The following is a 14,166-nucleotide window of genomic DNA, read 5'->3' as shown; positions in this document are numbered from 1 at the left end:
CCCCCCCGGTTCCCTAAGAGGACACGGGGGGAACGCCGGCTAATCGATAACCCCCCCCTCTCTCTCTCTCTCTATGAACTACCTCAACTGCTATCTCACATTCGGTCAGTTTTATGTCTTATATCTTCTGCAGCTACTTCCATGGACTCATTTCTACTGAAATGCCATCCATTATTCCTCCTCTTTCTATTGAGTCTAATATAACTACAAGCAACAGCTGTCCAACATTCGTTTACATTCTAACAGCAAACCACTCGAGTTTATTTTTGATCTTTCTCTTCATTTTATTTGCCTCTGTTCTCTGAAGCAGCCCTCCTGACAAGTGTTCCCCAAGCTCTCCAGCTATTCAAGAAGAATATTAATAGGTTACTTCTCTCATGGGAACTATTTTCCAGAAGAAGAGGGGGAACCCCATTCTAGAAAAGAAACATGGCTTTTAAGTTACTTCACTCCTTAAGTAACATGAATGACAACATCACATCATGATTTCGAATGGTATGAAAATCATTGAACTTTCATAACATTCGAAACCCCCACCTCGTGCCACAAAATAAATATTGCTTATTTGTAGAGAGTTCTGGCACATGTTACGTTATAAAAAATGAAAATTCTACACTATGAAAATATCTTATGGGATTTATACATGAAATGTGAGGAATGCAAAGCGAATAATAAATTTCACCTCCGCCTCTCACGTATTTGTTTCTCCTGGCATGTAATATTATTCTGATTTTTTTACTTTCTCGTGATTCTCTGATATAACCAAAATCTACTTCAGTTGAAGATAAAACATACGTAGTTCTGCATTGCATCTCGAAATAAAACTATCGGAAGGACGAATGGCTGAGTAGATTAAAAATACTGATGACTTAATTGTTCTCCCAATTTAAGGATTAAAACTTTTAAATGATGATTTATTGGAAGCGGGTTGGATTTTGTTAATAATAACGCCAACGCACGTCTTTATATAACGGAACACGGATTACAGCATTAAGTGCCTTAAGCGGATTAATGTGGAAAATGGAGTGCAGGAAGGATTTTAAACAAAGCATCGCCTTTAATATGGCTGTACTGCGAATTAACGAAAAGAGTTGCAAGAACCTCTTAATATACACACACACACACACACACACACATATATATATATATATATACACATACTACCGTCTTCACATGAAAACCGACACCTACATGAGCACACTTGTTCTGCACATGCTCTTAAGTTATTACTGTAGAAGCTGCCGACAGCTCGCCTCTATGAGAATCGCATGATGGTTGTCTTACCACCTAGTAACAGCACACAAGTCACGCCACACTAGGAAACACCCCCACAGCTTTCATCAAACTACCGCTGTTACTTCCATCTACTATACATCCGTAGTGTGATGTCACTGCAAACTGATAGCGTATGAAAAATCAGGCATTGCTTAAAATAAGGAAAATGAGAGTATTGTGCTAAATCGGAAATTAATTTGATTATTGAAATTATTAATGATCTAACGAATGTTTAAAAATGTCAAATAATTAGCAGCATGGACATTTTGATAGAATGAACTATTGGACACTTTCTTATCTCATTTATCAGAAACATATTTCATTCGTAGTTAGGCATAAACTGATCGTCGCCTTCTGGAAGAAAATTAGTATCTAGTTCTAAAAGTGGCTGCCGTTGCGATATGATTTCATGATCTACTCTTGTTGTTCCTGTCAGGGATTTAAGGCCAAGTGGCCTGGTCAGTTGTTATACCATCGCTTTTTTGCTCTTGTAATTCTTAATTTTTCAATTTATTTTATATCAGTATAGCATTTGTGGCAGTCTGTTGTTGTTCATTCGACTTGAAACGGAATTTCCGATTTTTGCAATTTATTCTTGGACAGGTCTCCATCCGTCAACATAAAGGCAAAAATCCAGTAAAACCTCTTCCCTCTCATCCTTTGTCGAAACAACTGGATATATTGCTCTCCGGCAATCAGATGGAGAATAAACTGAAAATAAAGTTCTAAAACTAATTTAATTGCTCTTAGTTTAACACGGGCTTCTTCTTCTTCGTCGTCGTCGTCGTGCGATAGGAAATCGTCAATGCGAGAAATGGTTAAAAATAGTCCCCTATTGGAGGACTTGCGGTGTGTTATGCTAGAAAATTTAATCACCACCATATGTTGCCAGAAAAGGGCATCGGCTATTGGGAAGCAGTAAAGTGGCATTTATAGTTGCCTAAAGGGCCTTCAAAATGACAATAACATGGAGATATTTATTAGAATTCTAGAGTTTTTTCTGTCGGATTTGAAATAAAGATTGATTATTTTTTTTATACTTCAATAATACTAGACAAAATAGAACATCTACAGTTATATCTATATATTATAGGATGGGCATTTTAAAGATATTACATCGCCTTGAAAAAATACTCTGACATCTACAATTTTTGAGAACAGTGACAGGCCATGGAAAAAAATCTTCAAAGGAGTGAATAGATTGGAATCTCAATGTGGCACGGATATGTGTGAAACGTTTTACACAATAAACCACTGTCCTGCTTACTAGAGGCTCGAAGTGGATTAATCACTTTAGTGGATTAATACTGTTATCGGAGTTTGTATCCCGTAATCTCACAAACGGTGCTAATATACAATAGCCTTGCAGCCTTTTCATAAGTACAATTCACATTAAGAAGAATATTCTTTACTCACAGTCTCTTTATCATCTTATCTAGAAAAAAAAAAACGTTTAATACCAAACTCAGTTCCATTACAGCCACTCGATGTGTGTGTGTGTGTGTGTGTGTGTGTGTGTGTGTGTGTGTGTGTGTGTGTGTGTGTGTGTGTGTGTGTGTGTGTGTGTGTGTGTGTGTGTGTGTGTGTGTGTGTGTGTTTAGGATGTATAATATAGAATAATTAGTCAGACTAATGGCGTTCCCAAGTCTAAAACTATCGGAATTTTTCCGATTGTGTGTTAGTCTGGTTGAATAGAAGGACTTGTGGAAGGATATGAGAACTAGAATTCTACATTGATCATTTTGAGTTCTGGAGGAAGGCTGTATATGCCATTTCCATACGTGTGGGTCGAAATCCTTCACTCATTCAATGTACAGATGACTGCCTTCATTTATTCATGAAATCATTTGTTCGCACTACAAACATTAATTATAAGTTCCAATTTATCAGATTGTTTGAAAATAAAATAAAAACAACGTTGTTATTGTGACCGTTATCCTTTGTTTAGAAGCAATATTGAATGATCACATGACGCCTATTAGCAATTGTGATAAAACACGATATAATGATCTTGAACTGAAAATTTTTTATTTCAAAATGATCAAAATATTTTTAATAAGTTTGACAGTTTCTTGTGGTTGTAAGTCCATTTCTAAAGGCCTTTTTCTGTTAAAATTATAATGAAATGAGTGCGACAATCAATTCACAGTTTCAATTAAATACGGATATTATAAAACTTTACTTGAAACTAATGGCGCAGCGAAGGGATGCCATAAAAATTGCCTCTGCCATGGGAGAGGAATGTGGAAATTAAAGGTTTTTTCATGGATTCTTCGCCATTTCGCTCTTTGAGAGAGCTGATTATTTAATATTTTTTTACTCCTATATGAATTTCAGTATTTCTCTCTCTCTCTCTCTCTCTCTCTCTCTAATCTATCTATCTAATCTATAAGAAAAATTTAAATAGTCTAGGTCTGATTTCTTGCTTTTTATATAACTCGTTTGATTATATTATAAAAATATATCAGAGGCATTCGACTAGCGTACTAGAATAATGGCTACGTACTGTTATTTTACGACAACGAAACCCATCAACGCAAGAGAGATTAACTTTCGATCTGTTATGAAAGGTTACCCAGTTTCAGAATAAGTTTATAATTTAATACAAAATTGAAAGAATTAACTTCAGAGAAATTACAGAAAATTACTATGCGAAATTATTTTTATAGCCGAAATTAGCTTCTCCTTCAAATTTGTCATATTAACATATCATTTTTAAACTATGTTATAAAAAGAAACAAAAAACGATTACATTTCATAAGAACCATACATGATAACGAAAACAAGCGGGAGAAAATCAAGTGAATTACTTTATACCATCAATATATTTATTTTACTTACCGACTTAATCATTTCAGTGCTCTGATTTTATGTGGCAGCGAAAAAATATTACAGTGCAGCGCAGCAAATGAACGCAACTCACTGAGTACATCGACTGACTGGCTCAGAGAGAGAAAGGTACCTGAAGCAACAAGCTGTTTCAAGCTATTTGTGACGCCAGACATTGCTCCACGGTTCTGCGATGCGGGGCGACCTCTGGTTTACTATGATCTAACTAAGATACGATTGCATTGCATACAGTTATCTCCATTGCTTTATTTTATTTTTCAATCCTGTTGAAAAATAAAATAAATAAATTGCTTTCGGATGCTTTTGGATCACTATTTTCTTATTATTTCAAGAGAAATTAGACATATTATAACTGGCAGCTCAACTGAGAACTTTTGAAAGGCTTATTTTTTGAAAGATTTATTTATTTGAAAATATTGGCACTTTTTTAATGCAAAAGAATGGCATTACTGATGTACACTACTTTACGTTTTATATCTGCATAAAACAATAGCAACCAATCGTCGTCAGTATCAGAATGGTTGCAACAATACATGATGTAAAGCATATTGCTGCAACCATTGAAGCATTACTTATAATTTAATGATTTGTAGGTGAACATATTCTGAATAAGATGAATGTAGTCTAATTAAATTTGAAAATAAAATGAAAGTAACATGGTTATTACTGAATCAATATCATCAAATTTCCTTTTATTAAAAAAAGCAACAGAAGATAATAAAATAATTAATAAAAAGATAGCGAAAAAAAAAAGATTTGTACAAAAAGTTTAATGTTCGAAAATGGAATAGATAATCCGTCCTTTTCCAATATATATGAGGTGTGGATTTTTCTTCTTCTACTGCTTGATGGGGTCTGATTAAAAAAAAAAAAAAAAAATGCTTTTTTTTTTTACTGGAAGGCAAGCATCTAAGAAAAAGCAAGCAAGAAGATATTGAGAATGGCAAGTTTTTTTTTTTTTCTCTCTCTCTCTCTCTCTCTCCAATAATTAACAAGTGTTTTTCCCGAAGATTTAAGTAATTTTTTCTGAGTATAATAATATAACGTACAATCTTGAGCTTCATTTTTAATTTTCAATCATATTAATAATTATTTTTCCTTTTATTTTTTTTTATTGTCCTCTCCAAAGCAATAGCATTTAATCCAGTTTCAGTACTTAGCAGTATTCAAAAACGTCACAGTCATAATGCTTTTTGGGAGGGGAGAGTTAAACGGCTCTAAACATTCCGGTATAGGACTTTTGCTCTATTAGAAATACAATGCATTTAGCAATCACTGCCCTTTTTTGCACTACTAATGGATGCTTATTGCTCACGGCTTTCAAGTCACTAATATCACCATTTCCTTGCCACCGAAGAAACCTGACTTTGAAATTATGCTATCTGCTTGGAATTACAGCTGAAAAAACCATGGCAATCAAATTAAATCGGATAATTTTAAGCACAGTTATCAGACATAATTATCAAAATAAGCATAATTATATCTGATAATATGGTGTTTCCGTCTAGTTTGCCTGTTTTGCGGTAAAAAAAAGCGGACTTTCTAAGAAGGAAGTGTTGTCTGGTAGAACGTTTAAAAATAAACTAATAAAAAGTAAATATGCAAATTGTGATGGGGTCATTTCTTAGTTCGGTGCATGTTATGAGTTATTATAAGCGTCCCTTATTCAAAGGTTGCGGAGTTAATATCGCAATTTTGCTTTAAGTCTCTCTGTTTATAATCATTGCCATTTATATAGCAATTTATATAGCTATATAATTATATATAGCAATGTAGTTTATATATATATATATATATATATATATATATATAGCTTTATAGGTATATAGCTATTTATAATCATTGACTATCGTATTGCGAATGGAATTTGATAAAAATGAGCAAATGTTTTTACATTACGATTTTAACGCTCCTGACAGAAGATTTTTTGCCATATCTTAAAGAAAAGAAAAGAAATAAATAAAGAAAAACGTCTACCATCAGCTGCTCAATTCTGAATGGATCTATTTTTAAAGAAATAGCACTTCCTTCCTTCCATTAGATAAACTTTCCAGTACTACTTACCTAATGAAACCTAATGGAAAACAAGAGGAAAGTACCACTGTGCACTGTTTAGCGTACAAAGAAAAAAGCGTAGAAAAATTAGGAATGATATATATGTACTGGCGTTATTCAGAAATTATTTTCGTGAACAAGAGTTACGTTATGGAAACGCGCATTGTGAGGGAAAGTGCGCACAACACATTGCAAGAAGATCGTACGGTAAAGACAGTTTTTTACTCCTGTCACGACACAAAAATCAACTTTGAAAACTTTCACATATACAGCAGGACACATGCCCGTTGCAGAATTTGTGAATTTAAAAATACATACACTGTTAGTTTCTCTATTACGACTTATTTTTTTCCTGCCCGACCAGCAGTTCTAATTATGACAATTACCCACTTGTAGTGAACGTAACCCGTCCAACTTATGGTACTGTGTGATATCGTTTAGAAATGTCCTTTACAAAAATCGTTAATCATTCCAATCATTATGTTTTAATATTTATTTATAAGCTGTTATCTTTGAGAGCGAATGTATGGATTGCAGTCTATCGCATAACTCAATTTGTATGAGCCCAAGGACTCCCATCTTATTTTCGCAAAAAGAATGTCGCTTGGTGATTTATTAAGAATTATTTAACGGATAATTGAAAAGCGTCGTTGTGGACTTCCCATGCAGAAAACGAGTAAACATGTTTAATCCCTTATAGGGCTATTTGCCAGTCCCAAGAATATTGATTAAAACTGACTATGTGACAGATACTATCTATTGTACTACTTTCTTTAGTTTAACTGCTATTACTAACGATAAAAATTGATTTTAACTGTCATTGGCATTCATGTGGCAACATGCTAGAGCGAATCATTAAAGTACAAAACGATATAAACAACAGCGCTACTCTATTTTCCATTCCTAAAGGGATGTGTCTTCATTGCTCATTTATCCCATGTATATTTAGATTCATATTATTCGGTCAACAAGAAACTTTTTGACATTAAACCTATTCAGGGACGAAATGAATGGATAGTTGTAAAACAACGAAAACTCTTCCGTACTAATTAATTTGGATAAAAGAAATTAAACTGAGATTATACGTGAGTTTAATCTGTTCCCATTGGTCTCTTTACTGAGTTAATCTTGTGTGGAATAAACTGCTGTTCCATAAATTGCACGTTTATGCGAGTCTTAATCATATATACCTTGGAACTTTGCAGTAATACAATATCAATCGCTAATTTCATTATATCTTCTCTTTTTTTTCGTGGTGCAGAGGAAATAAAAGAAGCCAAACATAAAACGGTACCTTGGTATATTTTCTAAGAAAAAATGAAGACTTTGGACTGAATTATTTTTGATACAACAAGAGTAATACAAACACTTCGGGTTTTTTTTTCACTGTCTTAATTTTACTGCATATTGCTTTAATGATTTAAACATTATTCATAATTAGTAATCTTAAATTTCAAAATTGAAATTTCAAATATTTAAATGATATCAAGATGATTTCATTAAATCACAGTATCTTTCTTTTAATTACAAAACTTTAATATTATTACTACTTTCAGCTAGTCACGCATTCTGTTGCACCCTATGATACATTAGCTCAACTCTCTCTCTCTCTCTCTCTGAGGATGCGTAAGTACTCGTAACTGAGTCGCAACCTAAAAGCACCTGGATAAGAAAGTTTTTTTAACTTAATACAGGAACTTTATTCACCTCTTATTTTTCCTTTAGCCGGCTCAAGATATTGTTACAGCTAAGTGATATCTTACTGAGGCGGTAGGGATTGGAGTTCCTCTTCCGGAAACCACAGAGAAACTTGGTTTTACCATCTATTTATAACAAACAAACTATCCTACATCTTATTAGGAGGGAGCCATGGTTGTTTGTTCCTCACACTATCGTGTTCGTTATTTTTTTTTCAAGTAGTATATATATATATATATAAAATTTCGAGGCTCGAGACAACATCCTTTTTATTTTCATAAGCTGCGATCAGTTATATTAGGAAACAGCGTCTGACTTGTTTCAGCATGATTTATTACGTTAAAGTTTAATGTGTGAAAACAATGTTGCTTTATTTTTGATCGCCTCTCTTTAAGTGCTGCGAAAACTAACTTTAATAGCAGTGAATTCTGATCACTAAGTGCAGTGTCCGCTTAACACACTGACTCGCATCATTAGCAACTGCCACTCATGTTAACTACCTTTATCAGATTATAATTAGGAGAGAGATGCAAGTTTCCAGAAATATGTTTTACAAGAAATATTATTCTTCACTAAAATTATTTTTATCCCATACAATATTATAGAGACGATTACGGAGCCTAAAACAACTACAACATTTACCTTAAAGCAGAAAGAATAAAACTCTCCTACCTCACTGTATAAGAAAAAGCAATGGGGGTTCGATAACAGTGATCAAGATGAAATATAAGAAACGAAATGAACTATGCAAGTGCATTTTGTTTCTTTGTGAATAAACGTGTATAATTCTATTTGAGTTTAGTAAAAGGGACCTCATATCATTCGAAAATTACGCTGCAAGAATTTTGTGTCTTCTTACTTCAAAAATTATTCTAGAAAATGTGTCATTCTCACTAACTGTTCCTAAAATTTATTATGTAAATTAAATATTGTCTGGAATAACTCAATGATAACAGAAGAAAAATAAAAAATATGCGCTGAAATATAATGACGAACTGCGTTTTGACTAATTTTCAACTACTTACTAAAAAATTCTGATCGCAACGAATTATATTTTTGCATTGGACGGAACAAAACGAATGGTGATATTCGCTTCAGATCTTTAGGCTTTCTCCCATTTTTACAATAAATACGAAAATAAATAAATGTTACATTAAAATTGCGCAGATAAATTGCTTTCATTCTACATCTATCTAATTAAATAATTCATAAAAATTAAATTTTATGCAAGTTGCATTTTGTTTCTGTGTGAATAAACGTGTATAATTCTATTTGAGAATTTAAAGAAAAAATTCACTTAATCTATCCTTATTACTAGAAGTTCCTCTATCACATTTCCAGATCTTCTTTCCGATTTGTTTTTCACTTAGACCATTTAGCACTTTATGAAGAATAACATGCTCGCTCTCTCTCTCTCTCTCTCTCTCTCTCTCTATATATATATATATATATATATAATTTACTTTTTATGAATTATTTAATTAGATAGATGTAAAAGTGAAAGCAATTTATCTACGCAATTTAAAGGTAACATTTATTTATTTTCGTATTTATTGTAAAAAATGGGAGAAAGCCTAAAGATCTGAAGCGAATATCACCATTCGTTTTGTTCTGTCCAATGCAAAAATATAATTCGTTGCGATCAGAATTTTTTTTGTATGTAGCAAGCACCCAGTGATCATATTTACCTCTTAGAGCAAAACGACAATAGGTTTGTCCTTCTTTATTAAGTCATTATTATTTCAACTGGAAAACAAAGCATCCTTTTTTTTTCATATTTTTAACATAGATTAATATTTTGTTGATTTCTTATCAGCAGTAAAGACTAACGTATTGTTATTGCTGTTCACAAACGTATTTAGCAAAAACACTCTTTCAAACGTTTAGGTTCCGATTTGGGGATATTCTGTAAATAATCCTTGAGGTGGAATGATTTAATATAGTCAATAAGTTTGAAGGGCTGACCACAAGATATCTGATGAGCAAATGATTCCAGTATGCCCGAAATTTATATATATATTTTCTTTCTTTCTTTCTTTCTTAATGCTTTCTTTTTATCTTTTATATGACTTTTACGATGTCGAGGTTTTTTATTCTTGCAACCCCAACCAGAGGATAAGGTAGTTAGCCCTATTGCACCCGGTGTGTCGTATGCTTGTATGTGTGTGTGTTCACGGGACCGGTTACCCTGTTCTTGCGCATGAAAAACCTGAGTTTTCTGGTGACCCCCCCACCACCACCTCCGTATGAGACTGGCTAACTCACCTTTCGTCGAAAGAGACCAGTAAATGTACGACAGCTCCTAATGTTTCGCTACACATAACTTGACAGACTAAAAGTTATTAAACGAACTCTTCATTATAGACTAAAGAGAGAATTTGACCAATCACTTAAAACGTGTGTATCGTATTTCTACTGTTGTACAATAATCGTTCACATATATATTACTATAGATTGAAACCTATTTCATCATATGCGTTATTTCATTAATTCTGCGTTTCTGACTTATTATTTCAATCTTCTGATTTATTAGACTTCCGACTAAATATTCTAAGTAAACAGAATTCTTCACGACCCATTACACAATCTCGTCTCATTCTTAATTTAACAATTTCATTTTTCCGTGTAACATGTAACTCTGAAGGACGGCCTCGCGTTAAATTCCATTATTTACGTATGTAATGGTCCTTCTGGATAACTTCCTTCAATAATATCCATTATGCTGCATTTGTTTACTGAGACGTGAATAACGCTTCTTTTATTGGATTCTACCTAAAGAACATAGAGTCGAACAGTGACACTCTCTAATTAGGCTTAAATCAGCTTTTGTACTTAATTAACTTTTCAAATTCTTTCAGTCCTGTCAGAAACCAACTGTTCGTTTTCATTACACAACCGGCGGTAAAGAGACGAAGAAGAAGAATTGATCTATTGGTAAATACTTGTTTAATTTTAATAAGTCTGGAAAGCGTATTTATGAATATTCAACGTCTGGTTTAAATTTTAAAAACTACTCAACATTATGCCACTCAAATTGCATTTAGAAACACCTTCGTTATTAAACTGATTTTTTTGTTTCGTCGTGTGGGGTTCCTTCCAATTTTCCCCATCCGTCCTCTTAGGAGACCTTTAGTCGAAAGAGACCAGAATAAGTTCCTCACGTCATAGACGGTAATCGAATCCAGGTCTTTCCGAACAAAGGGCTTCGTCTATATCGACTGAACTGCAGAGGCTCTATTAAACTGAAATACAGTTGCAAAAAAAAATAAAAAAAACGTCACCACGACAGATTTGGTCTAACGTATTTAACCTCTCGTTCTTAGGAAACTGGGCTTAATTTTGAAGTAATTGTATAATAAAAGCGTAACACATAATATCTTCACAAAATCATTCCATTCCCGATTCACACATTATCAGCGAAAAACAAAGTGAATAACAAAAGAGGTGTTTCTTTCGAAGTTACATTAAACTATAGTCGAAAGTTAATTTATTCTGGTTAAGAGAATATCAAAAACCCGGTTATTCAAATTCTGTGGATAACAATTGGAAACGATTCCTGGATAATTTATTTATTCTGTTATCGGAAGCTATTCGTTACTTTATTGTACACGACACTCGTGCTCATGACAGATTTGAATTCAGTTAAGGTCGCAAACAACGTTTTTACTCTGTAATGAGGTAATTAATGTTCCCTTCCCAAACAGGTCTCATAACCTCAGTTATATTAGAACTAAACCAAGTGGCCTCCTCTTCTTTAGTCTCCTCTACTGTGCGTATTGTCCATTTCAAATTGAAATGAAGGAGAGTGGATGTAGAAGCATCCTTTTACTTACAATACTAAAAGTTTCTTAACAAAAAACATCTCTTTGTTAAAATTACCACATACAATATAACTGCCGTTTATGAAACCGTCAATGACCTTCGTCGCCATGAACGGAATATTTTTATTTCCTGAAAGTGAATGTGATTTTTTGTTTGATCGTTATGCCATTCAACTGAACGAGAATTCCCACCAGACTACTGAAAAATCTGCAGATTTTTCTCACGTAGTTCTGGCGTTTCCACATGCTACTGGGATAAAATATACCAGAGGGTTCTTAGTCCAATTCTACACGTGCTGCATATTTCTTTATGGTAGACCTTGAGCAGACCTCGCACATCCATGTCGTTCACAAGACTTTATTGCTACCCGGAGAGAAACACCCTCTGCGAGGCATGGAAAATAGCATTCTATATCATGCATACATCACCCCCCCCCCCTCCTTATCTGTTCAGTGCACGAGCACATCGCCCTCGAGCATCGTAAGTTTTCCCATTCACTACCGTTTTCCAAAACAGACAGACATCCTCGTTCTCATGATGCAAGTTCCATAAATTGAATACAGACCTATAAAAGCCTGTTTTTTACTCCCAAAATTAGTAGAGATGCACAGTAACGACACTTGAAAACAGTGTTATATAGAAATAACAGAATAGAGAAATAAAAATCAGTACAGAAATAGATAAATAGCAGTATAGAAGAATAGCAATATTAGTATAAAAACAAAAAACAACAGTATATAGAAATAAAAAATAACAGTATAGAATTATGGAAAAATAGTATATTTTTTTAAATGCAATACTGTTGTGCATAATTTCTAATCAGAAATTAATTTTATGGGTATAATTTATACGGTTAATATTTTTAACAGGAAGCTTTCCTGAAAAGTGTACTAGTTTATTTATTTATTTTTTTCTTTTGAAGGAATGTTTTTTCAGAAAGTTATTAATTTACTTCAAGTTTTAAAGAAAAAACTGGCGTGTTGATTATTCGTGCACCATTTCACCATGTTTATACTACAATTATCTTCTGATGACTTTCATCTCACGAGTTATAAAAGACTGTAAATAGCGCCTTAGTAGGCTTTTCAACAGCAATGTGCTATGCTTAGAAAAAAAATCAGTTAATGGAAGCAGCAGTTTGATGACTTTAGCCTGCAACAAAATTCTCATTAAGGAAGAATTATGTCTGTGGGGAAAGAATAAACAGCCGAGGCTATTTGTTGATTGGATGAGCACTGATGCGTTCTCTCAGCTCATCCCCAAAATATCAATGCGATGGAAGTCGGGGTTTTTGTACCATAAGGAGGTACACGACTAAGTCTAAAAGGAATATTACCTGTAAATGCAAATTTTTCCACCATTCTAACAAAACTATTTTACAATAATTCGGGAATGCATCAATTTTATGCAAACCTTTTTTCTTAAAGAATGAATGGTCCCTCGTGGGGGGGGGGAGATTTTTTGAAATTAATGCGGACGTTCTTATTGGAATTATTCGTTGAATTTTTTTGTATGAGTATGAAGGATCAGTGAGAAACTACCTTTAGTTGTTACGAGTGAGCGGAATTTAGCAGTGATGTAAATGATAAAGAAGAACTGATTCTGACGATGGATTATTAGTTGGAATTACGAACTAAACAACTACGATTAGAGGCTAATATACTTTGACTGCTAACTGCGTGTGTCCCTCTCAGTTTTCCTGTTTTGCAGTATGAAAAAAAAAACATTACTTTACAGGAGAGCGAGAAAAAAAATTCTGCCGTTTCCATATGTACTAACTCGTTTCAGGCAGCTTTAATTTTAAGTTCTGTTTAAGTTGAGTTTAAATTCTGTTATAAGGGTTGACTGTATCCAAAGGGTTTTCGAACTCAGATCTCTGTAACAGTCAAGTAAATGTTGTGTCGATCTCTCATTTGAGCTACGGGGATTCTGAAAAAAAATTATTTAAATACACTTTCCGCCGTAATAACAGATAATGGACTGAAGTCTATTATTTTTAAAGGAAACAAAGAACTCTGACAAAATATACTTTCGATTCACAGTAACACATATTTCTTTCAGAGTTCGCAGTAAAACCGAAAAACAACGCTATTTCAATGCTATTTATTGGAAATAAATTCTCTAACGCCTTTTATTTCTTAAATGGCGTAAGCGATACCATTTAGCTCGTGATTTCCATGAGCATCTAGGGAGGAAAGTAAAGCATCTGCCATCATCTTGTGCACCCTAAATCTAACATAATTCATAATTGCCTGAAATAGTTTTTAAGACAATATAAATATTTTTCATGAATTGTTCAGTTGAAGACCCAATCTTCCTGAACCAGCTAAAAAAATAAGTCTCGAAACTTCTTGCTGTCAGACAAGAATTGAACTCACAATGGCCTTTCTTCTGGCATTATAGCACTATGGATTAAAATGCCACTTCCCTAGTGCTACAAAAAACACTCTTCTTTTAAAATTTAAA

At 33.5% G+C, this 14,166-nt stretch overlaps 1 protein-coding gene across 2 annotated transcripts in view; it reads right to left on the bottom strand.

Annotated features, from left to right (window-relative positions):
- Positions 1-4,216, bottom strand: part of LOC150094598 (thyrotropin-releasing hormone receptor-like) — a 208,342-nt gene extending 204,126 nt beyond the window's left edge. For both annotated transcript variants that reach the window (XM_090410978.1, XM_090410979.1), the window contains exon 1: positions 4,117-4,216. The gene's annotated coding sequence lies outside the window, so the exon portion shown is untranslated. The remainder of the gene's footprint in view (positions 1-4,116) is intronic.
- Between the last annotated feature and the right edge of the window lie 9,950 nt (positions 4,217-14,166).

The sequence above is a fragment of the Typopeltis vanoorti genome, chromosome 21 (genome assembly GCF_054136105.1).
Source record: "Typopeltis vanoorti isolate ZY-2024b chromosome 21, IOZ_Tvanoo_1.0, whole genome shotgun sequence".
In the NCBI taxonomy this organism is placed as follows: Eukaryota; Metazoa; Arthropoda; class Arachnida; order Uropygi; family Thelyphonidae; genus Typopeltis; species Typopeltis vanoorti.
Note: the sequence above shows the minus strand (reverse complement) of the source record. Positions and strands in the feature narration are given on the sequence as shown.